The sequence below is a fragment of the Nipponia nippon genome, unplaced genomic scaffold, assembly GCF_047370975.1.
Source record: "Nipponia nippon isolate SJK-2023a ecotype South Korea unplaced genomic scaffold, ASM4737097v1 scaffold_9, whole genome shotgun sequence".
NCBI lineage: Eukaryota > Metazoa > Chordata > Aves > Pelecaniformes > Threskiornithidae > Nipponia > Nipponia nippon.
The window spans coordinates 36451106-36478594 of NW_028262413.1; the positions used below are offsets into that span (position 1 = coordinate 36451106).

The 27489-nt window shown below is 38.2% G+C and overlaps 1 long non-coding RNA gene across 2 annotated transcripts in view; it reads left to right on the forward strand.

Moving 5' to 3' along the window:
* The window catches only part of LOC148050275 (uncharacterized), a 186494-nt gene that overhangs the window by 128404 nt on the left and 30601 nt on the right, over positions 1 to 27489 (forward strand). For both annotated transcript variants that reach the window (XR_015701330.1, XR_015701329.1), the window contains exon 3: positions 26889 to 26966. This is a non-coding gene — a long non-coding RNA (uncharacterized LOC148050275). The remainder of the gene's footprint in view (positions 1 to 26888; positions 26967 to 27489) is intronic.

Genomic DNA, 27489 nt, shown 5'->3' on the forward strand with positions numbered 1-27489 from the left:
AATAAAAAAAAAATTGAGGCAAGGAAATGAAGCTATCGGGACGAAATGGATGTAATGATTAATTACATAAGGATATTTAGTACACACTGCTCTGATGAGCAGAATGTAGCAAGAGATAGATCCAGAGATTTCCATCAGGTCTCTTAATATTTTTTATTTCTAATGATCAAAAGAATAGTAAGCCAAGGGTTCTGACAATGCTGTTGTGCAGTAATGTGGGTCATGAGCTACCCACCTATCTGCTGGAAAGGAATCCAGATGGCCCAATATCTGCTTAAAATGTTTTGCAGAGAGTTTTCACGTTTTCAGGAGTGAAGAAAGAGTTAAAGGGAGGCTCGTGGATTGCATTGTGACAATTAAAGGCAAACAGGTAAAAATGCAAAAGTGAAATGTGGGGTGCCTGACAAAGTTTATGAAATATTGACGTTTCTGATACAGAAGATGACAGAGAGATAAGAACAAATTAAAAATACTGGACTTAGAGAAGGGATACTTAATATCCTTAGGTTACTGATATAGATACTGTGTCAGAGCAAGAGAAAAGACATTCAAGAGAATGGGCAGTTTCTGAGAGACTTTCTGGTAAGGCCACAGACACTAGCTATCCTCATGTGGAGGTCAGCTAAATCATGAACTCTTCAAGGACTTAAACCTCAAGAAGGAATTGTATAGAAAGTTGAAAGTAGGTCAAATTGCTAAGAATGGCTGTCAAAGGGTAGCAAAAGTATGTTGGGAAAATACGAGAAAGGCTAAGAAGAACCAATCAGCCAGGAGCATAAAATATTAGAAGAAAACACTGTGCATTCCAGTAACCAAGAAATCAGTTATTTCACTGCTTAACAGGGAAGGAGAGATAGTAGCAGACACTGCATAAAAGGCTGAAATCTACTTTTTGCCTTGGTTTTCAGCAAAATGTGTTTTAATCATATGATCAAAACTAATACGAAAGAAGTCAGGATAGATCCTAACCTGATCTGTAGGCCTTCTATCTAGTGGATATTTTAAAAATATTTAGGCCTGCAGACATTTTCTCTAGGGCACTTAGAGCACCGGTTAGAGAGTCTTGGAGCCATTTGTAGTTCTGTACGGGAACTTAGAGAAGGTGAATGAGGTTCCAGAAGCCATATGTAAAGCTCTAGAGCAACTGTAATTGAAGAGTAGTTATTAATGGCTTTATTGAACAGGAATCAGCAGGCCTTCCAGACAGTCTGCACAGGGTTGGGGGCTACTAGTATGCTTATTAAGTTTGCAGGTAAGACCAAGTGAGGATGAGCTTCAAATCTGTCGCAGGGTTGGTTGGCTCTTTAGAATGATGTTAACAAGCTAGAGAAACACTTCAAAACAAACAAACAAAAGGTATAATTAAATACAGTAAAGCAAAATGTTTTCCTTTCTGGTAGGAATACTATTTGAGCGCAAGAATGACAGATCTGTAGAAGAAGATCAGGCCTATACTGACTGAACATGATTCAGCAGCGTCATATGGCTGTGATAAATGTAAAGCTCCTACTGGGATGTATGAACAGGCACCTGTATAAAAAGCAGACTAAAGATCTCTTTTTACACTATTGATGATGAGCTGCTTGGCTGCCGATATGGATGTTTATTCAACCTGCAGAAATTAGTGGCTTCATTTCCGCTCCCCCCCCTTTTGTGCTGGACAAGATGATACACAGTAATGATCTTTGGAGAAGCTTTTTGCAGTGCTCCCTGTCTTTAAAGACTGTGTAATTACCGGTCAGCATTAGTCAGAAAGAAGCATGTTTAGACTGTATTTGGGATGCCTGGTGTTGGTAACTTAATTTCTCAAAGTTGTTCTTCCTGTCACCTCCTGATACAGCCTTTTCATTAGGTAATGAAAATAATTTTATTTTTAGATTGAATTGTGCTTTTGAGGAGAGAATGTGGAGGCAGGAAGAATAAACTTAACTTGCAGGGAAAATTAGGAATTTTAGCCTAATCTTGAAACGGAGAGCTCTGGAGCTCTTCAGATCTTTCAGCATCTTAAGACTCATCTATCTCTGGCTGTTGTTTGTTGGATTTGTTACAAGGAGGCTTTTAGCAGGTGAATGCTGTCAATTTACACAAGCAGGCAGGGCATCCTTTTGGTTTTGGCAATATGGGTGTCACTGTGTAAAAGCTTCTATTCCTTTCAAAAACAGGACCCAGACTCAGCCCCAAAACTGTCGTGTTTCATGTTTGGTTGGCTCTTTAGAATATTTTCATTACAAAATTACCCCAAAGATATTCTGTTATCAAAATTAAATTGCGTTTGATTGTCAACAGGTTAAATCCTGAGGGAGAAACATCAATTGGAAAGAACCTTGTTAAAACACTGTAACGGCTCTATACCATAATTTCTGTTGATTTTACCTACAATAAGTCAAATGACTTCTTTTATTGTTGTATCTAGCAATTTTTTAATGTAAAAAAAATGCTATTGCTTTTTAAATTTAATTTGTTGTTGTTTTTATCTCTTAACTCTTTAGAGCTCTTGCCCCAGGAAGCATATCTCGCTCACAGTTACTTGACTGGCAGAGTGGTAAATGCAAGTGCTTTTCCATTCAAGCAAGACCACATTACATTTGTATATATTTATTGTCTGTCTTTTTTTTTTAGTGGCATAGCTGAAATACAGAGAAATAGTGAACAAAAGATGTTTTCTGTAAGAATGCCAGTGAAGACTTAAGAATTAAAATAGCATTCTTGGCAACTGTCTTTTCCAGAAAACTATTTTGAGAATGAGTTCCTGAGTGATAATTAGATATTGAAATGCACCCAGTTTCACATTTCAGTGCTCCTTTCCAATTAGAATGGCATTAGAGTGAAAGTGTAGCTATATAATTGTATGAAGAATAGATCCAATTTTCTCAATGTCACTGCAATATCACCTTTCAGTAGTAACGGCACTGAATGATTACGCATATCATTTAGTAATAGTATTTTATCCATTTCACAGAGAGACTTTTTTTTTTTTAAGTGAACATGTGATTAGATTGTAAATGAGCATATAGAGTGGAGGCCATGCTACATACAAATATGTCAGTGTTAATGTTACTGCATCCTGAACTGCTGGGAGTAACAAGACACCGTGTTTGTTAACATGCAGCATTTGCAGGCAGAGTACATCTTAACTGGCTTTTTAATGGTCAAAAAAGCAATTGCAAGAACCTCTTAACCCACAAGCTAAGGAAAAGATCTTTACAATTTCTTTTTGGTCCGCTGCTGTGTGTAACTGCAAAATGAACCCTGATATAGGTTTAGGATTAAATGCTCCCATTAGCCCTGCTGGTTAGCAGGCATTTTGTATGCATCCTTCCTTCTTGGTCTCTGTCATTCCATCTTGCTGCAAAGTAGGCTGCAAAATGGATAATCCCTGTGAGAAGGCAGTGTTATAGAACTCAAATCAATCATGCCAAATGCTACTAGAAATATTTCTTACAGGTCCTGATTGGAAATTTATCCAGGAATTTGCATTTAAATGGCAGCTGGTAGAAATAGAAGGTATAGAAATAAGTATATCATGTTTAGGCTTTAAGGTACATCCCTTAGGACTCTGGGAAAACATTGGGCTCTTTAGTTTAACACCATAAATATTAGTACAGCAGGGCCTTGCACAGTTGAAACTACATTGTCAGATTAATCGGAGGCACCTGAGTGGGTTAAATGTGATACAGTATGTTTGTTTGGGGTATTTCCAAGATTTGAATGGCCAGGGATCTTTTGCTTTAACAGCTGATGCAAAAGCATATTGGGACTTAACTTTGTGCCTAAGCTTTTAGGTAAGACTTTTTCACATAGCTGATATTTATTTCTCTCTGGTCTCATCTACTTCTCCCACCTTCCTTTTAAATGGACAGATTTACTTGAGGCAGAAACAGTCTCTAATTATGTGTGTGCCAGTTTATGGAATTGCTATGACCCATCTGACTATGTTCCATCTTAATGTTAATTCTTATTCTTATATTGGATCTCAAATGCCACTAGAATAAGTCAGGTGTGACGGTTGCCCTGGCTGTACCCCCGATTTCTAAAATAATACTTTGGCTAGTCCTGCTTATGCTTTATTCATTTAAAACTTCCTAAAGTCATATCCTGTGTTATCAGTGCAAAACAAGTGGACCATTTCTGGTGGTATTTTGATATCCTAAACCAAATTTTAAATTTAAAAAAAAAAAAAAAAAAAAGAGGCCATCTTACAGTTTTAAGCAAGGACTTCAAAAAGTGGCTATTGCACATGTCTAGTAGATCATTTTGAAAGGCCTAAGCATGCCTAATGGGTCTTCTGCTTGTTCTCTTCTAAAGAGTAAAATATGCCTGTAAATGATATCTCATTATTTGCTGTAATTATGAATGCAATAAACTAAGAGGATTCTGAAGGATGTTTTCCAAAAGTAATAGTCCTTACTTTTTGAGAAGCTGAAATAATTAAAAGAAGATAATTCTTAGCTCTAGAGTGTAATGATATACCACAAACAACAAAACTGGGGCGGGTGGGTGGGGAGGAAGAACGCTAAATATATGTTTATAAAATACATTTTAAAAATCCAAGGAATTAAAATAAGAATTGACACTCCATTTTAACTACAGCTGCTGTTGGTTCTTTGCACAATAGCAAGTTGTGTGCAAAAGATATATTCTCTAACCTGCATGAATTTTCCACCTTTTCTACTGTTGGTGAGTGATTTCCTTTTTCTATCTGTTTCGTTTTTGTTTTGTTTTGATTTGGTTTTTTTTAATTGTGATCATTACAAAGAAAAATGTAACGTAAGCAACTGGAAATAGCAGCAGGGTTCTGACATCATTAATGTTTTGTTTGCTTATCATATTGAGAAATAAAACATTTTCGAAGCACAGTGTACTCACAGACTGCTATAAATTACAGAAGAAAATATTTTGATGCATGGAAATCTTCCACCTTGGTGTCAGACAGAAACCTGGCATATGATTTTGCCAAATTCATATTAAATACCGCAGAGTTACACACTTTGATTTTTATTCTTGTAGTCACTGAAAAATACTAATGGGGCCCTCTTAGAGATTCCTTTTGTTTGCAGAAATAAATTTGCAGTTTGTTCCAATCAGGGCAAACCTGGTGCTTCCAGCAGCATTTGCCTCTTTGGAAATGCTGTGTCAGAAGCAAGGACTTCAAAGCTGTCATTGTTTTGCTGCCAGAAGTAATTGTACTTATCATTCTAGACATCCTTGAACTTAGCAATAAAAAGGACAGATGGCCAGTGAAGGGGACTGACTGACTTGAACAAATTGAAACCTTTTAAGACTATCTGTGTTGATTTGGTTTTTATTTTTATGGTCATATTTTTTGTCATTTGTGATGGAAATGAGGAATGCAAACCAACTAGAATATGCTGATGTATCATGGGCCACCAGAGTAATGGAGTTTGTAGTACACAAATTGTCCTTCATGTAACAAGGGATTTTCCCAGATATAACATAGGTGTGGGTGTGTTATCGTGCTTTGCACACTGCTTTTGTTGTTTGCCAGAGTTCATATGGGCTTTAAAATTCTATTCATCAGTATTTCCCCCCAGTGGAGCCTGTCCAATGTGCTCTACCTTAATGTATTCTAAACATCTGCATTCAAATAATTTATTCATAGGCTGAAATCTCTAATCCCAGTTTGAGGTGCGGAAATGTTTACTTGGTCACTTGCACTCTGTTAATCTGGACAGTGACAGGCAGGTCACACAACATTGTCCTTTTTCATACAACTTTTTGAACAATGGATTGTTAGTCTTTTTATCAAAGAGCTAGAGGTAGCAGTCTGTGTAGATGTATTGAGAATCAGCTAATGGACAGAAAGTACCTGCTCCGACACATTAATTCCCTTCCCTGTCAGCCTGCATCATTGTAGAGTGTGCATGATGGGAAGCAAGGTCCCATCGCACTATGGCACCTGCTGCTTTTCCATCTGCTGCGCGCAATAGCTTCTTTGATTGCCCATTTTTCAGCCTAATGACTTTATTCCTTTTCTCTTTGTAAAGTTTTTACATTTTTTATCGTTATTTCAATAGTCATCGTTTGTAGGGTTTTTTTTTTTAATTTCCTCCTCTCCAGTGAGCACTTAGAGTGTTGATAAAAGAATAACTAACAAAATAATATTCCAAACCTGTGCCCAAATTCTGCGTGCCCCAAGTGTTGTGTTTCATAATTTATTCTGATAAAGTTGTCATGGTGATAATGTCTCTTGAGAATAAAAGTGCCATGTGCCTGGCTGATTACAGGAAACAGCTCAGATGGTACATAAACTGGTAAATATTGAACCCATGGGCAATAATGTTAGACGTATTTTGTCCATTTATTTATTTATTTAACGTAGCCCTGGTCAGCTTGATTATGGAAAGAGTGTGACAATTCATATTTTACTTTCTGTAAACTTAGATTTATGAGGATGGAAGACAGGCTTTTGTTGTTTTTTTTTTTTTAAATCCAGTGAAATAAACGTTGGCGGAGTTCCCTGAAATAGCCTTTGAATTCTGTCTAAAGCTGTTGATTTGGCTGGATTAGTCAAAGCAGCAGATCATTATTATATATCGAACATCTGTCAAAAATAGAACTTGCAATTAACAGATGTATCGTCTGTAAGTTGTGGTTACAGATTTTGTGTGAGAGAAGTACCTTTAGGATTCCTGAGAAATACTGATTTTGTTTATTTCAAATACAGAGAGAAAAGCCACACTTTTAAGTATAATTCCCTTCCATAAAGGAGAAAACAGAATAATGTGTTTTTCATTCCAAACACTCATCATGTTAAAATCAAAGCATATTAATGTACTCCTTGGAGCTCCTCTAGAAAAAATCCTTTGGTGGTGAAGTTCAAAATTACACGCTCCAACAGGGAAATTTTAGATTCTGATATGCTCTATTTGTGCATTTGTTGTGTAGTGTAGTCTTTAGTATGTATTTAAGAAATGCCAGGTAATAGCATGCAATTTTTATACAAATAAGCTAGTTATTAGCAATATTTCAGTTCTTCCTGTATGTCTTTTTGCATAATACTTTTGTTTATTTCTGTTCAGAGATTTAGAAAGGCATCAACTAGATTTAAGTGTACTGGTTTTGCGGGGTGAGGGTCTTCCGGACCTGACTTCCAGTGGATCTTTTAAAAATATTTCTCACTTCTAACTCTACGTATAGAATTTTTCAAATAGTCCTAAAGACCTTAGCAAATGAGCTTTCCGTAGTGCCCTTTAAACACCTTGGGGAAAAAACCTCTCCTTACAGATGCAAATTTAAGGCCTGGTACGTATATTTGAATGATGTATGTAAATGTACTGATCAGCACAGTTTTGAACAAGATCCATAACTTATCCAAACCAAGATCCGATTATACAGGGACATGGAATTGGTTGGAGATTCCCCTGGGCAGATGGAAAGCAGTATTAGCGTAGCATTTTAACCAGTGTAGCGTTCATGAGCCGAAAAGAGAACTGCGGCCAAATCCAGAGGAGCTGGTGGACTTGCAGGTGGTGAGAAGCAGCTTCTGAGAAGGCTTTTCAATAACGATGCACCATTTGCATTGGTAGGAACGTACAGCCACTAGTTGTGCAGGGAAGATGGTTCACTCAAGGGCACACCTGGTGCTAGACCCAGACCCAGGCCTACATCTGCTCTTTGTATATGTTGAACAAAACAGAGCAGACCAACAGTTATTCCAGGTAAGTCCTGTCTAGCAGGGCAGCAGCAGGGATGCCAAAGACATGGCACTGAAGTCTTTCAAGGTCATGTCAATCTGAGCACAGGCTGCAGTATTGTGTGATGGACGCCTGTGAGAAGCAGCAGCTCCCAGTTTCTAGTACCGGCTGAATTCCTAGGAATGGTCTAGATCTAGATCTTTCTATACCTTCTGTTAATGAGGACCCCTCTCCTGGTAAATAACAACTTACTTATTAATGGAAGATTAGTACCAGAGGCCCTGACGCAGTCGGCATCTTGTTTAGCATCGCTTATTGCACAAGGTGCATGCTGAATAAAGAGAGGGGTCTGGAATGCACGAAGCCAGCTGATCACTTTATGATCATATTATCTGGGGGCCTGCGCATCTCTGTGCACAGTTTTGGTTATGTAGGCTGAATGTCCTGGGCTCTGTCCACCTGCCATGCTGCATCTCTGTGGCTGAGTGACTACGATGTCACAGCAATCACAGTACTAAGGTGCTCAGAAGTGCCTGCAGGATCACAAAACTGATGCAGAGCAGGAGGTGTCTACCCTTGAACTGAAACACCCCTACTATGCTCAGGGCTTGCAGCAACGCAGAGCTTTAGTAGGTTTGCTTCCACACGACAGGTGGTATCAAGCATACACATGCTCGTCATTCAGCATGTATCCTCATGAACTCCTTCACTCATCTGTTGCATGCTTTGCTATAAATTCAGAGGCGAGCCAGTTCCTTACTACTGTTATCACAGGCAATTCTGAAACCCTGTTCTAGGGAAGGCTGTTGTTATACAGCACAGATGTATCACACAAGTAGCAGAGAGTGCCTTATGTATGACTATTTAGTTTAATTGCAAATTCTTTGGAACACTGTGGCAGGATTATATTGAAGAATTATGTGGGAAGATAATGACGCAGAGAGGAGGAGCAAGGAACTGAACTTGGGAAATAGAAGGCTTCTATAATAAATGTGAGACATGACTTCATAAAAGGAATATAAGTGTTGACTTTAACAACTTAAAAGAATTGCTTTTTTCCCCCTCTACTACCCATCTTTTCGTTTGTTTTGAACAAGGGTCTGAATAGGTTCACTTGTTGACCACTGGCTCTGGCACTGGAATAGGTATTTGGAACCAGAAATTCTTATCTACCCTTCACCGTTCAGAGCAGGACTTTATAGACCTCTCATATCCTTCAATGTTGTCTCTTTCCCGTGCTGAAGAGGCACAGTCTGCTTTCAGGCATTCCCTGCTGATTCAGGAGACACATCTGACTGTAAGTTTCAATTGCAAATTTGTAATCCCTAATTGGAAGAAGAGAAACGCAGTTTGGCACATAATCGTGGAAGGACCTGGCTATCATTGTTGTAAGCTACATCTCTATCGTGGAATGCAGAGCTTCCCAGCAATGCTGCAGGGAGCCTGAAGGGCTGACACTCAGGCCTCTTGCTATTTCTCAGGCTTCCTACTACAGGTGTGGAAGGCTGGGCAGCTCAGCTTGCAAGTCTCATAATTCCTCTTGCTAAAAATCATCATCATTCTGCCAGGACTAAAGGTGAAAGACATGCAGTTGTTTAGGGTCCTGGTTGCAAATTTGTTTATGTTTTGTTTAAATGAATAACTTTCCCTTTTTTTAACCAATATATTGCTTTCTAATGGATACTTTACTTCTCGCTCTGACAGAACTATTAATTTCTCCTTAGAAAGTGGGAATTTCTGTCTTGAAGATATTCCACTTTTCAACAGTCCTTTCCCAATATTGGTAAAGTCAATAATCCTTCCATGACCTGTAAGGTTTTTCACGCATTTGGAATTCAACCAAATCCCCTCATCTTTTAACATTCAAGGAAAGTCATAGCTTCTGCCCTCCCGAGATGTCAGTCACAAACTCCCATTGGACTAGGATTTTTCAGTAGGGCCAGGATTTCACCTATGTCTGTGCAAGAACAAATTGATTCACAGCCCTGAGCTACTGCACCAGAGGGGAAAATTAACTGCTTCTGCAAGCGATCAAATTGTTATTAAAAAAACCCAGAAACTTATTATAAAGTCAGTGTGAAAGTATTCAGTCCCTGACACTTCTCTGTTTCTTGTGAGAACTTGCAGTATATTTAGCTCTTTGACAACGTTATACATTACACCTAAAAAGAAAGGGGAAGGAAACACTCCACACTGCAGACAAAGCCTAGAATTATCTTTAATAGGTGAAAGACAGCTGTGACCCCAGCTCAGTGCTGTGATGGAGAGCTGCCGGTGTGACAGCTCCTTTCTGCACTCTCAGATACAATGAGACAGATGGAAGCAGAGTGACATTCTCCTACTTCCCATTCTGCAGGAATCAGAGGGAGAGTCAAACTTGGTAAAAGCAGCATGAGACTCTTTCAAGGTACCTTCAAGTAACTTGAAGCATTTGAAAGACTTGAGTTTCTATGTTATCTGAAGACCAGTGAGAGGAAAACAAGAAAAAAGGGAAAATGCTGTTACATTTCTTCCTACAAATGATTCAAAATGCTGGAGTTCACATATTTTTTATTTTTTTGTGCTCAGCTGAAAGTTTGAGAATAGTTCTGTACACATTTATTCCAGCGAGAAATGGTGTGTGGGGGGGAAGAGTCACTGAAGATCCAGAAGCTGAATGCAGTAAAAATATACCAAAACCATCCTCTTTCAGCCCTTAATTCAGTAGCCCCCAAATGAGACCCCTTCCCAGCTCTCCCAGCCTTTAAATGCATCCTGTTAAAAGTCCTAACCAATAACTGATCAGCAAAACTGAGCTGCCAAACAGGCTAGTCAAGCACACACCCCACCTGCCAAAACAAACCATTTGGATTTTTAAAGACCTGTGGCAACGTTAACATTTATGAGAGCTCAGGTAACGTGCTAATTACAAAGCCATGAATCAGTTTCCAACAGTTGATTATTTAAAGATCTGTAGATGTTAAAAGCAGTGGAGAGAAAGTTTTCAGAGTTTAAAATTATTTTTAAGTAGAAATTAAACTAAACAGCCCTGAACTTTTATAAAATTGTGCATCAATCTGACGTGTGTGTTATAATATCCACATAAGACATAGCTCGAGTGGCACCTCTCCTGTGGCTTGGTTTATGAGGTTCTGTCCCTCTGTAGTTTAAATCCTTTGGTTTTGAAGCTCTTATTTGGTATTTGAATCAATTTGGTTGCTGTTGCAGACTTGCACACATTGTTCCCAGCAAGTTTCTAGCAGGTTTTGAATCCCAGAGCAGATGTCCCTTTCCTCTGATAGGACATTTTGATTTTCAGTGGTCATAGCAACAAAATGCCCTCCTTGGCCTTCTTGAAGAAAACCTCGATAGGAAAAGCATTTTAATTAAGAAAATATACTAATTAGCTACCACCTGAAGTGACGATAAGAGTTTCACTTCATTAGCAAGGCTGGGTGTGTTTGGAGAAACTCACCTGGCAACAAGGGGACTCATTTTTCAGGCTATTTTCAATATTTCTCTTCCTGCAGGGAGAAAGCAATCTTAATTAAAACCTGTGAAAAGCAGGGCAGTTTTAGCTGGTAATTTACAGAAGTTTGAATAAGTCAAAAGAGGAAAAGACACCTTTTGGCAAATGGTGCGTATAGATGTCTGCCAGCAAGCCTGCACTTAGCAACAGGAGCTTTTTATAAACCTGAGAGAGGCTGCTGTACTGCTGGAACTGCAGGGTTCTTCTGAGATGAAGGCTGGGGTCAGTGGTGTTCATGAGTGTGTGTCCCCTGACCCAGACAGGGCCTTTAAACCCCCTTCCATCCCATACAATTTATAACATGCACTACATGTGTACCTGTCAGGAATAATCTGTGCTGCTACAAACCAGAATTTCATGGTCTCATATGCAGTCTGTGCACCCATCTCAGGGCTATTCTGCCTAATTCCAATATCCTTCTGCATCTGCACCCAGCTTTTTTTCTTTTTTTTCCAGTCATTTTCAGAGATTCTTGAAAGATGGAGAAAGAAAAGTTTGTTTTCAGTATTTAATGCTTGATTCGTGGCCTTTGCTCTTTCAATCTCTTTCACTGACACATACAAACCCAGCCTCAGGCATAGCTCAAACACACACTATTCACATCTTGACTACAATGAGATCGCAATGCAGCGTGATCTCATTCTGGGCGATTCTTTCATGTCAATAGCTCCGTTTGGTGCTTGTGCCTAGATCAGCTTGAATTTTTCACTTGTGTGGGTTTCAATGATTTGTGTTTGTGGGATTTCTCTTCCTCCCCCTTTTTGTCAATTAGAAAGACTTCGTTGTCTTTCCCAGCAAAATGAGCCCATTCAGGTGCATGATGGGGGACTTACAGTCCAAAGTTACCATGTTTTGACAAGCCTAACTGTTGGATTAGCAGGACTGGCAGCCCTTTCAGGAGGCTTGTTAAGAAGCCTGATTGAAAATTTGCGCTATATTGTTAATGCTGGGTTAAGGGAGGGTCTTTAAATACTGATAATGAGAGAGGTAGAGGCAAGTGCTGCTGGTCAGGTAGATGCTGAAGATGGGCATTTAATGGAAGACTTCTGAACTGACAAGACTGGAGCTTTCCAGAGTTGCTCAGGAGTGGTCAAGTCAGGTGGCCTTGATTTGAGTCCATTGAAGGTTTGGGGAGCCTCAAGGTTTGATTGCAGGAGAACTAGAATTCCCTTGTGTTCTACCCTACTTAAACTACCTGCAAGTCCTCTGATTTAATTGTTTTCTAATGGGACGTAGTGATGTTGTCATTGATGTTCATCTAACACAACCCTTTTCTTTTCTTCTTTTCATCAGTATTACTTTAAAAATGAATAAAAAAAGAGTTGGCAGCAGTTTAGATGTCTGGATAAAAACATAAATAGGAACATCCTTATTATGTGGGTGACAACTGATTCAGATTATTTCAGCAATGCTATTTATAGTAAAGCTCTTCTCCTTAAAATTGTTTAATTAATGCAAATACTGCAAACTGCTGGCCTGATACATTCTCTCCTTTTAAAGAAGGGAAAATGGGATTTTTTTTTTTTTTAACATCACTTAAATGACGCCAGATGCACAGACACTGAAGAAAAAATAGTGCTGACATTTCTATATGAATTCTGGATTCTGTCTTCAACAAATATCAGCTAGAGCCAAGCAGTGTGGTATTTTGGTCCCTAGCCAGCCAACCCTCAATACTTTAAAATCAAGCCATGTATACATTGTCTGACAGTAGTAGCATATAGCAACATACACCAAGCCCTGATCTTTCCTTCTTCATGGTTCCTATTGAGGGCATTTACATGATATTTATTGTAAAAGCAAAATCTGACCAGGTTAAGGAGTTGTTCTTACTTCCAGAAATGTGTTGATGCTTAAACTTCACCACTGATCTGTATTTGAGGGTGATTTAAAAATATTATGCTATATATTCATCTCCATTTGTAGCACAGAAATTGTAAAGAGTACTCTGAAGGATCCTGTATTTAATATTATCAACATCCAAGTTGATGTCTGTCTGTCTCTCTCTTTAAGGTCTGTCAAAGTAGACAGTAAGCAATTAGGCTTTTCCCATTCTCCTCCATTTCTGAGAGGTGATTCCATGCGCACATACTTTTCCTTGTTTAGAGAAACAGGGCTACCTGCTGCAGCCTGTCTCCCTCTCAACTGGGCGTGAGGTCTGTAGTTTAGATGTGAGCCTAAAGAGCTGGTTGCTTCCTGGTATGATGTGTCAAACATCATGGCAATGAAAGTGCACACGTTTTACAGGACACATAGTTGCAAGGCAGCCATGCCTATTAAGTGTCCAATCAGTCTTATTCTAAGATATTCCATCAGCGCAAGCACTTTAGATGTCCTTGCAAGGTCAGGATAACATTCACTATGATATCTCAGGAACATAAATTACCCAAGCATTCACAATAACTAAAACACCTTGAAATTATACGTCAGTGATTCTTGGAAAAGCAGAGTCTGTACTTGGGTAAGTAGGCAAGTACTGTGCTGCTTTTGTTTCTTCAAAGGAAGCTGTTATGTACATCTCCATCGCTTAACAAAAATAAATAATTTTGCAAAATTACCTAAGTATTATTGACAGGACTGGTTAGCTGATACAGTGTGCCCTCAAATCAGCTGTTTTCACTTAATGGGTAATTGAAATCTTTTACAGGCATAAAATACAAAGCCAGTTTGAAAAAAGCAAGTCACTGAATTTACTTAGTCTCCACATGAGTAATTTTATTTGACTGAAAGTAATACAGCTTTGCTGGAAGCTCGTGTTGGAAGTTAGGAGGATATTAGCATAAATTGTTTGAAAAATCTCCCTGCTCTTAACCTTATTTCTTCTCTTTGTTCTCACCATTTCCATATCTAAGCGTAAACCCATGTGAGCACAATTTTTCACTATTTTAAGTGAAACAAGGTTTATAAGGAAGGTTAATATCTTTTGTTTGCCTAACTGATATAGTTAAGGGAAAAACAGACAGATTTTTTGGCATACAGTTCCTCAGATCACTGGAGGTGGTCGTGGGGTTCTGAAATCTTGTCTGTTTTCTTCTAAATATGTCAGTCTAATAAAAAGATATTAAATCTCCCTACATACCTTCTTTGTTTGGATCCTTAGACCATAACAACATTATTATTTTAATACATCATCATTGTATATGAATAATATATTCTAGACAAATTATCCTCAGTTCTCCTGTAGAATCTATTGTCTGGAAGCCAGAGAAAGTGCAAACTAACCTAATTTATTCTCTTTCTGCGTAAAAGCAATGCTACGTGCTACCTAGATTCTTACCCAATTCTTTTTCTCTAGCTAATGACCAGCCTATTTTCCCTATCTGTGGGAGTTTTCAGAACTTAAATAAAATTTAAGTATCTATTCAGAAAAATTAGGTATCCATTCAGAAAAATCCTAGCTGGGGTGCCTTATGATTCTTCAGTTGGCCAAAACTGTAAGATTTTACCTCGTGAGATTTTATGTCATACATATGTATGTCATACATACCGAGCTCATAATTGGACTATCATTATAAAGTAATTGTATATAAAAAAAGCAGTGCTTGTACATCTTTAAAGTAAGTTTTTCTTCTTGTTACACATACATGCTGGAACGGCATCCATGGTATAAGCAAAGTGGAAGTAATTTTGTAGGAAGCCAAGAACTACTTTATCTGAAAGGGGTAGTACCTTATCACCTGAAACTGATTAGTGCAGGGGTCATCATTTTGAGTTGAAGCTGGTGAAGGTGTCTGTATGGGAACAAGAGAGGAGAGGGCCACTGTTGCTGAGAGGAAAGGAGCTCCATGTCTCAGATCCAAACTGCCAGAGACCATTCATCTGGGTGTCAGGGTTATTGGCAAGATGGCTATAGACTCCATTTGTCTTAACTGAATGTGTCAGCCATGTACATCACCAGCAGTAGTGCTGTGGTGGTTTACTCAGGTAAGACAAGGTTTGTAGGGAGAAGGTGTATAATTTATTGAACCAGATTGCCTTGACATCTTCTCCCTTGTACTCTACGTCGTCTGCCTTCATGTACAGCATCCTAGCTTGGAAACTCCTAACGTGAAAAATAAAAAATGGCATTGAGTGTGACGGCACAATAGAAAATAGGAAGGAAAGTAATTTTTGCCATGATAACTTACAGTTATTGGAAGATTTTGACAAAGTCACCTCCCATCACTCTCCTCTCCTGCTTTCAGAGGATTTATCATTATTCCCACCTCCCCAAAAGTAGTTGGAAAGTAGAATTCCTCTTCTGAACAGGAAAGTGAAAGAAAAACAGTGTAGTGCAAAACCTGAAATTTTGTTTTGGGATAAATTGAAATTATATTTTCATTCAGTTGTATCAAAATGTTTCAGCAAAGTCAAAACAATACTGTCTGATTCAACTTTTAAAACTGCATTCAGTTATAAGACATTGTAATAATAATAATGCTTCAATACTGTAGTAGTAATCATAATACACAAAATATTTTAAGTGTTATTTAAATATCAGAAGACTGAACTTATCTTAACAAAAAGTTTAATTGATTTGCCAATATGATTAATGACACACCCTAATACAATTCCAAAATTTTTTAATTTACTCTCTTGTGGAAAATCTTTCTGTCTAGAATTTTGACTACCTCTATCTGCAATGTAATGGACTTCTGGCTCCAAGTATTTTTGCAGCATGTGCTTGTGAAATGCCTTGAGAGATATTTGGGTTTTTTTTTTTACATCTCGGGGATTTGGGTAGATCCAGTTTAAAGCTTGGAGAACATTGAAATTATATGGGCTGATTTTCAAATCCTTTTGCATTCAGTGGATTATGCTGGTTAGGTATTAGTTTTGTTTAGTTTGGTTTTGATTTTGACTCAGTCTGGTTTTAGATTAAGTCTCTATATTTAAGATGTCTGCTGCATGCTCAGTGGTTAGGATGCATGTGAGCTTCCAGGAACCCTAATCCAGCAAAATGTGTAAGGATTTTTGTAATTTGAAGCATACGAGGAGTTCAGTTTAAATTCTAAGTGTTGTTCATAGGGTCCAAGACATTAAGGCATTTAGAATTAAAAAGAAGACCTTTAAGGAATACAGAAAATGCACTGATAATGTTGGACTTTGAAACAAGGCAGATGTTTGACCGTAATTTTATCCATTTCAGTCTGCCGTTTTCCCTCCTTGCAAGAGGTTTGCTGAGGTTTGATGAAGGTGTTGACACCAGGCTGTTTTATCATCAGTGTTGTTTGTATCAGAGCAATGATTTGTATCCTGATGTCACCACACTGACCTTTGCTCTTGTCACAGAAATGCTCTAATCATGATGTCTGACTAAGTATGGTTTTAATAAAGAGACTTGCTAGTTCTTTGTCTAAACAACACTTAGATTATTGGCTGTTGTAAAATGGTTGTGGTGGGACCTGAACCTCAGTGAAGAATGCTAAGTGGGTTTCTTTGTCTGGCTTTTTATCTGACATTTGTTAACTACCTTTATGTGACAATAAGAAGAGTGGCTACCCAAGTGCTATGCAATTACATTTTAAAAGATTCTACTTTTTATGGTGACTGCTGAAAAACTCTTACAGGCAGATGTGTAAAGACACTTTGCTATATTTGCCAAAGTCTTTTTGTGATGGCAAGGTTAATGTAGTGTGAGCGCCTTCTTGGTGCTCGGTGAGAAGAGATTTGGTGTGTTATGGGTGAGCCCAGTGTGCATTACCTTTCTCCCATTGCCTCAAGCGTGCCATGGTAATTTTTCTTTTTCCTTATATCTAAACCTAAAAGAAATAATGTGGTCATCTCAATGGTAGAGAAAATGTCATTAAAATAAACATGATTATTACAGATATTGTATCCAAATTCAGTATGCCAGAGAATTACAAAACAGCTAGCTGCTAAATGTGTGTGAACTTCAGGACTTTATGCATCCTTTGAGGGCTCAGATATAAAACAGGATGCTTTCTATTAAAAAAAGATTCAACTGGTTGAACTGATTACTTTGCTGTAAGTAGGATGCTGTAATTGGGACTTAGGTTTAAATGGACAATGCCTCCTTAAATTCTATAGGAGAGTATTTGCACATTTGTCAGAACTGACTGTGCTGTATAACCATATCATTTGGTGACTGGCTGTATTAGCTTGGTGAATCAACTAGATGGTGATTCAGTTCAGGATCACTGTTAATCCACTGATTTTTATTGACTCCATTTAAATTTTGGCCTTTGCTTGTATCATCTAATTTCAGTTTACTAAAAGTTTACAGTAGAGAACTGTAGCAATATATTAGATCTTAAGTTTTCTCCTTTTTCAGCAGTTAAAAAAGCCTGTGAAAAATAGGCAGAACCAGTTATTCATCCAACATAGCAGCCTGAATGAAAACTTCAAGTATCTAAACAAATGAGGCAAGGAATCTGAGGGCCACTTGGATTTTTGTCAAAGGATATATAATTTGGTGTAACTGGGTTATCAGATCAGAGACTTACTGTCCAAATCAAATGTGGTAGAAAACGCGTTCTGTGGCCCCAGAGCTAAATCAGAAATGTTTAGGCTGTTATGAATTTATGAGGGTTTTGGAGGGATGCAAATCAGGTTTACAAAACTTATTTCCAACTGTAATTACTTCATAAAAACAAATGATACAGTACTGCACCTAGGCAACAATGCCAAACTAACAGGGCAGAATAAAGCATGCAAAAGAGAATGACACAAGAGATAAGTAGTCATAATTTGTTTGCAGGCTTTGTTTCATGATTCTGTAACATATTTATCAGGAAAAAGCAGAGGGATTTCAAAGCAACTATTTTGGGAACTCCTCCAGAATTAAGTGCAGCTGTTTATGCTTTAAAGTCAATTATTTTTTGTGTTTGTTCTCTAATAATTCATTATTTGTGGATGCCACAAAACAACGCATGAAGAGCTGACAGAACAAACATTATTCCCTGTAGATTTTTTTTAAAATGTTCATTGTACATTTAAAGTTTGTATACGGTAGTTCCGTGAACTCAGCAGTACTGAAGGTGGAGAGGGCATCAATGTCAATTTAAAGCCTTTTGGTGCTATTAAAAATCAAGGTCTTATTTATTTTTAGAATAGCTTGGTTTATGTTTTCCCTCTCCTTCTGGCACGTGCTACTGTTGGGATAGATCTATTAAAATATGGGCTGAGTCAGTGTGAATCTGTTGCACTGTGATCCTTTTCAAATTAATATTTCAAACAAGGATTTATCTCTGTCAAAGTAATGGTACATATACCTTTGTCCATCCAATGCTGGCTTGCCTGCTGCTGGATCCTCAACTTGAGAATTTCAGTAGTGGCTTAATTATTAATAGAGGGAAGATATGATCCTTAGCTACAATGAAAGAGAGTTTCAATGAAGAATGCTCACAGCAGTCATTATGGTTTTCAATTTAGTATTGTGAGCTTTGGGTAGCCTGAGTAAAAGCCCAAGTCATCCACATTTTTACAAACATTAATCTCAGAAAGTTGTGTTAGATTTATTGCCTGAAATATGTATAAAAATAGCTCAGATGGGTCCCCATGGGTCCATACCAATTAAATAGAATGTACCAGCCAAAAAAACATTTCAGGTGCCACTAGAGGACAAGTCTGTACTGCAGCAGTACCTCTCCCTTCAATAGTTAGAGCAGAATTTCCAGGACTGGTATATCAAACCCTCCATATAGGATCTTGTAGGACTGGCTGACTGAACGATGCACATGACAAAAGCCCTCTGTTTTGTTTCCTGCTGCCTGTAGTTGTATAAAAGCAGAGAGAAACAGGGGGAATAAACAGTGTAGTTGTGTCTGTTAAAACTTACCACTGTTTGTACTAGAAGAGGGAAGAAATGTACAGGCACAATGGCCAGAGCCACTAGTGGGACAAGAACAGCTGTGGCATTGTACAAGAAAAGAAAAGACGATGAGGTAGTACAAGAATAAACCCCCAAAAAATCATGGGGAGAAAAAGAAAAGATGTCCAGTAATAGAGAAACATGTGTAAGAGAACAAGGGGACAGCAGGGAAAGACCTACAAAAGGTCTGGTTTCTACTTGACTGCCCTTGTTTTGGATGCAGACTGCTTTCATACAATAAGATGCTGGCATTTAGAAGTAGAGTTCAATAGGACTTAAAGGCAGCTTGTATTTGAAAAGCTTTACCATGAGCCCAGACCTTCTTTCCTATTCCAATTTTCATCATACCAACAGAGAGCCTGATCTTGCTTTTCATTTGGGTGTGGGGCAAACGGAAATTTTTTACTGGAGTAATCAGTTCGTCAGTAGTACTGAAGGCTCCTAATTCAACTTGTATTTTCCAATGTAAATCAGGGAAGATGCAGATGAAATAAAATAAGTGTGAGAGGGGAGTAAGAGCCTGGACCCATTGCCCTTGTAGAGGCAAAGAATGGGAGTCAGTGTGCTCTTGCCTGTGCATCTCTGCTAGAGCACAAACCCACATGACTTGCCTGTGATGTGTAATAGATGGACAGCTACTGACCGTATCCATTTTTTCTGGGGGGGCTGTTTCATATTCAAACCCCTTTCTCATCCTTCACAGCTATTTGTGATGACATCTTCAACCATAATTGGCCCCATTCTCTTTCCATTTAGATCAAGGACATAACTTCAGTTCCATTTATAGTCTACCCTCTTTATGTCTAATAGCTGCAGATGGAAATAACAAGCAATAAAATCATAATAAATCTTTTCTTATTCCATAAAATCACAAGCCTCCAGTTTACTCTCTCAATTGTGTGATGCATTAGTCTTCTGATTCTGTTTTTAAGGGAAGGTTGGGGTTTGCTTTTGAAAGGGTTAGCAAAAGGCTAAATTCCTTGCAAAGAGCAATGTGCTGAACTTCACAACAGCCCATTGCAATGACTGACATTGACCCAGGATATGTAGCTCTGGTTCCCAATGCAAACTTTGCCATATCTTGCTACTTTAGGCTCTGCTAGATAACATGATATCTAGGACACATGTGTGCAAGACGCTTTATTTTATATCTCTTACTATTAAACTAGATAAAAACAGCAAAATGCTAAATAAATGCAGGTTGCATGTTTTCTAGAGTATTGTTCTGTTAACTACCAGCATATTCAGCTTTGAAAATAAGCTGTTGCACAGGGATAGTAGCTAATGTCCATGGGAATTTTCTTGCAAATGAAACTGGTTTACTTATGTATTGATTAAAGTATTGTTTAAGACATTTTGGAAAGATGAGTATTTAGAGGACAGTCCAATAATTTAACCAGTCAGCTTAGTCCTCTCTCTCTCACAAATTCCAAAAAAGAAATGCCCATAAAATACAAGTCTAAGAAATGTCATTACAGCATTGGCTAATATAAATTGCTTGATGCAGCAATGTCAGTCTAAGAATGAATGATTGCTCTGTAGACAAGTGTTTTCATGACTAAAATAAAGAGATGCTGGGGGCTGAAGCACCTGCAAAGTGATGGGTGGATTGAGTACTTAGATGCCAGCCTGAGTCTGGTATATACCCAGGAATCAGAAATTATGTCGCTAGGTAAAGTGAAGTATTACAATAGCACTTGACCTTTGCAGACCCATGGTTAAATCCACTGGAAAGGATACCATTTATTATAATAATTCTCATTAAAAATACGTTTCTACTTTTCACCGACTATGAACATTAATGTGGGTGTAAAAATACAGCAAATTAGCACACAATGAAAGAGTCTGTGGGAAGGGCAGTACTGCTACCTTCTCTCTACCTATAGGATGGAGTTAAATTTGAGTCCTGGTTTGATCCCATAACTATGAACCTATCACCTTTCATAAATGATAGTTTCATTTAAAAGGAACAGCTTTTGAGAAAAAAAAAATAAAGAAAAAAACAACAAAAACCTCACCATCAATTCATTCAACTGTTTGGGTGAAACTGTAGCTATGTTCATGCAGCAGAAACACTGATTTTGTTTTCTGACTAGTTGGAAGCACAGAGGCTATGGATGTAATTCTGCTTATGCTCTTGTTTCAAATAAGGTATAATCCAAATAACTTCTATGAATCAAATTCTGGCCTCAGTCCACTGAAACTGGAGGTATTCAGCAATGTTAGGAGAGCAATTGCAGGTGTATGCTAGTATTAAGTGGAGAAATCAGCCAAGTAGATCTGTAGAACTATAAAAGAAAGTGTAAAAGTGATTAAAATCAGGTTCAGCATGTAACGCAGTGTTCAGCTAAGCTCATCCCATAGTTTCTATACACACTCCTGAGGTCCCAAGCACAAAAGATAATGCACAGAATGCCAATCTTAACTCTGAATGTCTTTGATTTGACTGGCAGGTGTCATGATGACCTGAACATCCTTTAAGCTGAAAAGTTTTTTTTTTTGTGTATGTTAGTCTCTTGTAGCATTATTGTACATTATATGCAACATTCTAGATATGGAGCGATTTATGTATTTTTTATAGAGGTGTTAACACCGATTTTAATGTTAGCCTTTGGTATGACACAGACTTTGTCTTCATTATTCTGAAATATTGTTTGAAAAAAACCCCACAAATCCATTTATGTTTTCAATTTGCTTTGAACTATTTTTCAACAACTCAGGTCAAGACCTAATTTCTACAGCAATCTTCACTGTATTTTATTGTTCACCAGTGACTTGTACATGATTAAGGAATCCATCAGGAAAATTCTCTTTTTATTCTTCCTATAACACCTCTTTTACCAATGTCCCACTTGCAGTGTTTGTTTTTTTTTTCCTTTAGTATGGGAGCTGGAATAAAATTTGAGGATGAAAAATGGATCCTGTACTTCAGAAATTGGCAAGTTCTTTGCAACTACCTCCTTTGTAATTTTGCATTTTGTAACAAAATGCAATATTTCAATCTTGTCCATGTGCAAAAACTCACTCAAATGTTTGCAATAACGTGTCTGCTGGAGTTCTAATAAGGCACTATTGTTTACTTTCAAGCCTAAGAATGCTACCAAAAATATTCATGCTGGCAAACATCTGAGTGACCTCATTCACCAATTCACGTGTTCATAAATAAATACTTATTTAAAGAAGTACATTTTATATATGTATGTATGTATGTCTGCATACACACATGCGTGTCTCAAACACAGAAGCCAGTCAACTGTTTGAGGCTTAAAATTTGATACCCCTGATATAAGGTTTTTGTGAGTAAGGAAGTAGCCAAATTGTCCAAAACATCGGTCCCTGCTGGTGTGTGGTGGAAAACAGTGTGTACACATGTTCAAAACTGAGAGCTTTAACTGATGTCTTGCTTAATGAGAAAGTTCACAAAAATTCTTGTGTTGATAATGTGCTCTTTGCTGTTGACTGTATAACATATATAGTCAAAATTGCCATCCCACATTTACTTCTGCAAACATTATTATGCTGTGATTTCTGCAGTTGAAATAAACTGTAAAGATACAGACTTCAACTAGCAGTAAGTTTAGTAAAAGTTCTAGAACATCATAAAAGGCATTAAAATTTAGATTTTTTTTTTAAATTGCATAAGTATGACGAAGTCTATTAAACTCCATTAACAATACCTGTAGTATCTGACTTACCTTAGTGAAAGGTCTTAGATGTGCCACTATAGTAAAATGTTCAATTTACATATATATTGTATAGATATGTACATATATACGTATACCCCACCAACACAAAGCCTAAATAAATCAGGTTATAAGTGATCCGTGGAAAATGGACTACGTGCTAATTTCAGTACACTGATACCATCATGTCTGTTCTGTCCAAAGAAGTATCACTGCATGGTTATTACGCAGGAATCAGCCTTTACAAACCAGTTGCAGACTTGTTTGATGACATGAGCAAGCAGCAGTTGACATCTTTAATCTATGGGTTCCCACCCAATTAAAGAGAAAAGAGCAGACAGCAGGTTGGACTCAGACTGGATGCCTCAGTCAGGGTAATTAGGATTGTAAAAGATGTTTTCATGGGCTAGGACCCAGCACAAAAAGCTCAGGATTCATAAACATTTATGTGGGGATAGGTTATCGGAGGCTAGGACATGCCATCAGAAGAACACTTTTGATAGTAGCAGTGTTTCAGGAGTGCAGGAACTGTCATTACTTAATGAAGCAATTAATATATTTTGGACCCTATGTAGGAGGTTGTTAAATCCTTGTGGGAAAAGGCATGTCAATTTTGACAAAGGCTGTAGGCAAAGCAAGGAAGAAGCTGTGCTGCACACAGCCAGGAACAAGGCACAATGATGCCTTAGGAATGATGGTGCTGGCTGAGACAGCAGGGAGATTCTTCATCACCCTCTCTTTTCCAAGCTCTGGAAGATTTTATATGCTTATGACTTCATGGAGTCAGAATCAGTTTTAGCAGTCTGTGGAACCGAGGCCTTTTTCTCTTCTCTCTCTTTTTGAGCTCTGGTTACCCAGCAGTCTTCAGCTGACTTCCATCACTTGCATTTCTCAGAGGGTTTATGTTTCAAACAGTGTTCCCAGGCTGATACCTTCTCAAAAATGTGTATAATGCAAAGGAGTTGGTACCAGCACAGCATTTATCAAGGTTAAGATGAAAAATCCCTTCTTGGGATTTCACTGAGAATACACCAGGTGGTGCCACGGATGTTTGCTGAGACAATATGTAATTACTTTTCTTGTTCTGCCAGAAAAGCTTTAAAAGGCCACACGAGTTCTACTTTATCACTTGCCCCCCTCTTTTCACTCATGCTGCCTGTGACTCACTTGGACTCTGTTCTGGAAATGTCTCTGTGCTCAGTGGATGTGACCCCAATTACTCCTTCTTGCTTTTTCTCCTTCTCTTCCCCTCCCTAAATGCTACTGGATTTTCTTCTTTACATTTACATTATGACTAAGAGAAATAACCCCCTGCCCTTCCCAATAACTCGACACATGAATCTCCAATCTGCAGTCTGATATGAAGCATTTTAAGCCATATAGAACTGCTCTATATCTTGTTGTTTAGATAATCTTTTAATAGAACTGAGTGGACAAGGTTAAAAATAGATCCGCCTCTTAAAGCAACAATAGTTTCATTTTAAATGAAAAAGTAGTTTCCATTGATTCTGCCCTTATCATGCTGGAGCCTTTTGATTCTGTACATGTCTAAATTAATGCAGGTAAAAGGCTCTTTTGAATAGTAATGCGTTTTCCACAGTTGCTCCTTGCCTAGCTCATCTTTGGTTGTCATGATGATCTTGTAGGGTCCCTGTCCGGTCTGCCACTGTTCCTGCTCCTATGCAGTGAAATGTGAAATTGCAGTCTTCTGCACCAGTAGTGTGAATGGCTTGTACTAAAGCAAGCGTTGGTGCGTGTAATGGCAATGGCCACGAAAACGAAGTTTGCAGCAAATTGCCCTATGCACAAGGCATGGGAGAAGGTCATTATAGGGCTGATACTTGGAGTGAAGTTACAATTTATGTGTAAAAAAATATTTTATCAGACTCAAGGCTGAAGATGACAGTCATTCCCTTTTAGAAGTTCTTCACCAGAGCGGGTGAAGGTCATGTCCATATCATTGATCACTTCTTGACTGATGATCTAAATGATCAATTACATATTTTTAATAGTATACTTGCATGTATCTAACCAACTAGCTATGACTTTCTCTAATCCAAATGTCATCTATAACAGACTTGCCACATGCAGAAGTCTTTTTAGGACAGAATTATCATCAAATTGCAAAGGTATAAAGGTATTTAGTAAGCACTGGTTTGGATTATCTTACCTGAATGTTATAAGTCTCCAAATTGTTCTTCTTGAGAAAGGTATTTAAGTTTCAAGATCATGTAAACTTCTGATAACTAGCATTCTGTGATAGCAGGAAAGACCTGAAAAGACGACTGTCAAAGGGCCATTCTCTCAGCAGTCACAAGCCATTTAAGGAAGCTCCCCTATTGCTATCTTTTTCTGGAACTTTACATCTTTTCAAAAAGTGTTTCAGTTTGGAGGGAAAAAAACAATGCCAAACTCTGCTTTTGACTCTGAATTGCATATTTTTAAGACCACAATTGTGCTCAGCTAGCTGAGTTCTTTATAAAACTTACCTGGTAGTCTTTGTGTATGGCATGAGAATAGCTGTATAGTGTTTTTTCCTCCAGTCTTTTCTCTCTAACTCAGTTTTACAGCCTGTTTTCCTTGTGTTATTTACCCTTTTTCTGATCCTTTCCCAGCAATCTCTTCCAAATGGAGCTCAAACCAAGGACAGTTTACTTAGAAATCAAACCTTCAAACTCAGGGCCTCCCAGTGGTTATTAACATTAGTTTAAATGAGCTCAAACATCCCTAATAAGAAATATTTTGAAGTGGCATGTAAGTCCCATGCACTGTTTAGCCTGGTGATGAGGACTAAAATAAAGTTTTGAGCCACCTTTTAAAAAAACAGCCCTGTAACCAGGACTGGATTCAGCTACGCTCAGGATAGGAGGTAGCTGGAGTAACTATCTGCTGCAGTAAACAGTGCAAATAAATGGGTCTTAGTCCTTTAGTGAATCCATGTGTATTTGTAAAAATAGAAGCTTATAAGCACATTTTGGCAGAAGAGAAAGAAAGAAGCTATTTATGTGCTTAGAATTACATGTGTATATAGCCACTGTGTGTAGCACAGAGGAGATGTCTGTACTGTATCAGTGGCACAGTATATTTTCCTTGGTATATCTGCTTATTTTACTGACAGCACAAAGTTAAATACAGGAGTGGTGTCAGGAAAGGGGAGCTGACAACAGATGAAACAATGAAAGAGAAGGAAGTAACTCGGGATGATACCAGTGTCCTTGAGATAAATGGTAGGTGAGATGACAGTGTTTGAATGTGATGCTTAATGAAAAGAGATATAATATACACTACGTACTTTAACACGGAGTATGGAAGTTTGTTTAGAGAGGCAAAGAGAATAAGAGCCGAATTGCTTGTCTCCTATGCTGCTAGTATCTTTCTCAGATCATACAAAAGAAGCATTCCTGTTTCAGCACAAGTCTTAGAGCTCGCCTGTCTCCAGCAATATCAGTCAGTATTTACCAAGAAATGCCAATCACGAATCTTTGGGATAGATCTGTTGATATAGTGCAAAAGACTAGGTTCAAAAGCGCACCAATACATGAAACTCCCTTGCCAAGGTGAGCTATGCAGCAGGTTTTGGGTTGTTAGCGTTTAGAGAAGTGAAACGTTCAGCAGCGCCATGGACCGTGGAGCTGAGGCAATGTGTGTGACAGAGATGGTCTTTTCTAAACTTGGGCAGAAGTGGCTAGGTATAGGCCTTTCAGAAGGATGTCACGGGTCCTTGCTCCCTGATTTTGTGTATATTTGCACAGATAGTGTGCCTATTTGGAGGGACTATTCTGGATTTCTGGATGAGCTTCTAGTCACAGGCAGTTGATTTCACTCTGTTAACATCATGTAACAAAATGAGATGCAACAGTTTCATCCAGAGTGAGATCAAATTAATGGAACATGCTACCTGGGATCCCACAAGGGAAAATGGGAAGCTAGTGACCCTGTAACTAGAGGAGGCTGCTGAAAAGCCTAAGTAGAGACCTCTAATGTGAAAGGAGCAGAATGTGAAGGACCTCAGGTGTAGCATCCCCTCAGTCCTTGCATACAGACGTTGTGTGCACTCACGGTAGCAGCAGACACATTGCCACTGCATATACACAGAGAGGACTCTCTGGAAATGTGACCTTTTATGTCTTGTCATAGGGAATTTGACTCGGAGGTACTGCTGCAGTTACACAGACTCACAGTTTGTTCTTTTATGAGTTTTCTTATCAGCTTATATGATCTCATTTCAGTATTTTCAGTGGATTCTCTGCTTGCTCGCAAGGCTAAGAGAAGAAAGAAGAAAACCTTCCTGTTCCACACACACACTGGTATGTAGATAAAGCTCCACATTCTTCAATCAGATTTTTAAAATTGGAATTTTGCTGCTGTTATAGTTTAGCCTCAGGCTGGTAATTTGGCGCTTGCTTCAGTCACTGGGGTCCCAAATTGGAAAAAGTACAGAACAGAAAAGAGAGTCAGAAGGGGAAAGGTGGGAGTGGATCACATTTATACCAAATAACCAAGTCCCCCAGCACACAAATTCAACCGAACTTTAAATATCCATTTTTTTCCCCTGAAGAAAGTAGAAGAGAAACAAAGAGATTAGGCCCTGATGACAGGGTCTCTACAAAAGTATAAAATCTAATAACACTGACTTTCCATCCAACCTCTCACACATGTATCAGAGGAAAATGTCCCTTGCTAAATACAATGAAAGTTCAGTTGGGCAGGGTTATTTATTTTCTTTTTAACACTGCCATTCCCACACATATGAGTATACTTGTTCTACCTGTCCACGTATCTACATAGATGATATAATACTAGTATACATAGTTCACAGGGGCTTAGTGC